Here is a 3866-nt window from a genome sequence, read left to right as displayed (position 1 = left end):
TCTGCAACAACAATTGAGATTCCAGAGGCAAACAAACGAAGCTGTGTGGTACGGCAAAATCATCAAAAGGCTAATGCAGAGACCTTTCAAAGTTAAAAGAAATACTTTGTACTGTTCATTCAACGTAGATACCATAATTCTGCAAACATTTTAACCGAAATAACCTTAGGAATTATGACATAGGAGTCCATTTGCAGGATTAATACTTGACCTTGTTGTTATCATAATGCCCATTAAGGACTGTTCAGTGATGTGAATGCGTTATGTTTGTCCTCTCAGGCATGTCCGAAAGAGCAGACACCACACACTCATATAAATTTGATAGGCCTCGCTGGGCAGTGAATCCACCTTCTTCAGTGCGGATGCACAAATACGCCCGGCCTCGTGTGGTAACCTCGGAAGAGCGAATATGGAGGAATTGTACAGGGGCTGCTGGTAGGTGGCGCTCGGTGGGATTGGCGTGCCGAGACGGTCCGCGCAGCTGTGGTAAACACTGTGCCCCGGGTGGCGCAGTGATCAATGCACCTGCCTAACGAGCAGGAGGTCCCGGGTTCGAATCCCGGTCCGGTACACATTTCCACCCGTGGCCGCCGATTCCGCGTAATGTCCCAACGCAGTGATTCCTCCCTTTCCATTCTTACCCTCTCCACCTTCAGTTTACGCACTAGTCAGTGAGGCACAGGCGTTCATCTTTGTCGTTTTATCAAAAGACTAGCCGGACATTCTGAAGGAATCTTCTTCTCCTTCTTCTTCTTCTTCTTCTTCTTCTCCTCCTTCTCCTGCTTCTTGCGTTACGGCCTCTGTAGGACCACGGGTAGCCCCTTCGTGGACTGCATTTTCCTCTTCTTCTCCCAGAACCTCTTCATTCTTTCTCTTCTTCTCTCCCGCTCTTCTTCCGAGATCTTCAGTTTCCGTTTCTCCTGGCGGCTCCACGGTGACACTCTAATCTTTTCCTGTATTCTCCTCTGTCATTCATCTCCGGCATATTTTTCGGTGTATATTTGTTCCTCCAATTTTCCTTTCATTCGACCTTCATCCTCAATTCCAACCAGTCCTTCCGAAGTTCAACAATCCATTTGGTGCCTGTCTTTCCCCTTGTCCTCCCTGTTGTTTCCCACACACTCTTTGTCACTCTGTCCATACTCATCCTAACTACATGTCCAGCAAACCTTGCCCTTTTGAGTCTGATTTCCCCGGATATTGTTCTCGTGTTCCGGTACAATTCTTCCCTAGGTCTTCGCATCCACTTCTCTCCACCTCTTTTGGGACCTAGTATATTTCTCAGTACTTTTCTCCCTTCTTTGTCTAGTTGTTCTGCCCCATTTCTTCCTAGTGTCATCGTCTCAGCAGCATAAAATACTGCATTCCTCACTGTTGCCTGTAGTGGCTTATCTTTGCCTCTGTGGATGTATTCTTTTTATTGTACAAGTCTCTCGTCATGCAGAAGGCTGACCTCATCTTCTTTGTCCTCTCTGTTATTCCCTCCTTGCTCCTGTTCCTTCCTGTTATAAATTATCCCAGGTATTTAAATTTGTCCACTATTTGCACAGTGCTTTCCGGTGTTTCCCAGTGTGCAGTGGTATTTAATGTCTTTGTCTTGTTATAGGTGATCCCCAGTCCCTCCTTTCTGGCTACCTTACTTAAGTTGTCGAGTTGTGTGTTTGCGTCTTCTTCCGTCTCACTTACTATTGCTATGTCGTCTGCAAAGGCTAGGCAGTCCACTTGAGCCCTGTTGTCCTTTTTGTCCCCCACATGGGTCTTTGGTATTCCCATTTCCTCATTTATTGCTCTCCGCTGCCTGATCACTTCGTCCAGCGCTATATTGAAAAACAATGGTGACAATCCATCTCCCTGTTTAACACCAGTCTTGATCTCAAATACTTCTGACAGTGCTCCTCTGAATCTCACCCTTGCTTTTGTGTCTATCAGAATTTCTTTTATGAGTTCTTGTGTAGTTCCATCAACTCCTCTGTTCTTCAGGATCCTAACTGGAGTCTGTCTGTCGATGGAGTCATATGCCTTTATGAAGTCCACGAAGGTTATTACTGTCTTTTTGTTTTTTAAAGCTTTATGTTCCATCAGTTGCTACAGGATAAATATCTGTTCTACACAACCTCTTCCCTTCCTGAATCCCGCTTGGTAGTCGCCAGCTGTACTTTCTACCTGTTCTTCGACTCTCTTGAGCAATAGTTATGACAGCACCTTGTATCCGACCTCTAGTAGCGATATTCCTCTGTAGTTGTTTGCATCTCTCTTGTCCCCCTTCTTGTGTATTGGTACTACAATTGCATTCTGAAGGAATCTGCTAATATTTGTTCCAGCTGAAGCGCCGTAGCAGCTCCTCTTCTGGGAACAGACATCTTTCAAACCACGAGACCTGTGTGTGTGTGTGTGTGTGTGTGTGTGTGTGTGTGTGTGTGTGTGTGTGTGTGTGTGTGTAGCTCCAGTAAGGGCGCTTGTGACCATCCGGTTGGACGGCGCTCTTGAGAGACCTACAAAAAATGGTTCAAATGGCTCTGAGCACTATGGGACTTAACTTCTGAGGTCATCAGTCCCCTAGAACTTAGAACTACTGAAACCTAACTAACCTAAGGACATCACACACAACCATGCCCGAGGCAGGATTCGAACCTGCGACCGTAGCGGTCGCGCGGTTCCAGAATGTAGCGCCTACAACCGCTCGGCAACTACGGCCGGCGACCGACCTACACTCAACTTGGTTGTCGTTCTGTGCGAATGTGAAGGCAAAATGGAAGCACGGGCTGCGCTTATCGTCCCGTCGAGAAGAGGACAATTGGAGACGGAGTGTGTTGTCGTTTGAATGATGAACGATCCCACGACCTCTCACATTGAATTTCTTTGCTTTAAATTTAGAAAAGAAAAGTTTTTCGTCTAATTTTGAGAGTAACTTCGTCAGGAGAGACATTATCCTGGGTCAGAGAGAGAAAAACACATAGCTAAAGATGTCATTCAGCAAAATTAGCCGCCTATTATTTCCCTATTTTCAGGTCAATGTGACCTGCCCTCAAACCTCATGGAGTTCTCCCTCCCTTCAGTGAAAACGTAACGTTATTGAGAATTCACGTAGCTCTATAGGAGAATATTGGTGCGTTCTGAAAGCGGTAAAAAGTTGTTCAGAATTGAATATCGTAAGTACACAATGAAAATTCACGTTCATGACATTTACCAGTCGACCTGATTCACGATCTCCCTTCGCGTCTGCACAGACACCGTTACCTGTGTTTCACCGTATTGTCATTTGGTGCGTACGATACGCAACCAGCACAATATTACGAACCGATTTATAGTACTACAGGCAGAGTACATAGTAGCTGAAAATCATATGCGCAGTTTACAGTCTCTTAAACACTCCTTGTTTATTTTGTAAGTTGTTGCATTTTTTGGTGTGAGGGTAGTGATGTTACCATCTACATCCAGGTGACTACTGTGCGCTTCGCACTTAAGTATCAGGCAGAGCGCTCACCGAACCAGTTTTGCTGCACTATTACTCCACCGAACCACTCCCGAACAGCGCGCGGCAAAACCGAATACTCCAATCTTTCCGTGCGAGCTCTCATTTCTCCTATTTTATCACCATGATCATTTGTCCCTTTGTAGGTGCGTGTGAACAAAATATCAGGGGATAGGTGTTTCATTTTGCTTAGTCTTGGAGATAGTGATGAAGCTCAAGACAAGGGGATATGCGATGTAATTCATCTCCCTTTATTGAATAACGAGACGCTGTTGTGTTCTCTGTGACGGCCACCCCGTCGACGTGACTGGGGGAAGGTCGGTAGTGGCGAACGTGGCGTGTTCTGCTAAAAATCAATGACTGCTCCCATAGGGTGTGATAGCTAAGCCCTGCA

At 45.9% G+C, this 3866-nt stretch overlaps 1 non-coding gene across 1 annotated transcript; it reads left to right on the top strand.

The window, feature by feature from the left end:
- Window positions 1–496: 496 nt before the first annotated feature.
- Trnav-aac lies at window positions 497–571 on the top strand. Its single transcript has one exon. It is a non-coding gene; the product is annotated as a tRNA-Val (tRNA).
- The last annotated feature ends 3295 nt before the right edge of the window (window positions 572–3866 follow it).

This window comes from Schistocerca piceifrons, chromosome 9 (genome assembly GCF_021461385.2).
Source record: "Schistocerca piceifrons isolate TAMUIC-IGC-003096 chromosome 9, iqSchPice1.1, whole genome shotgun sequence".
Lineage (NCBI taxonomy): Eukaryota > Metazoa > Arthropoda > Insecta > Orthoptera > Acrididae > Schistocerca > Schistocerca piceifrons.
This window is presented reverse-complemented; position numbering and strand designations above follow the sequence as displayed.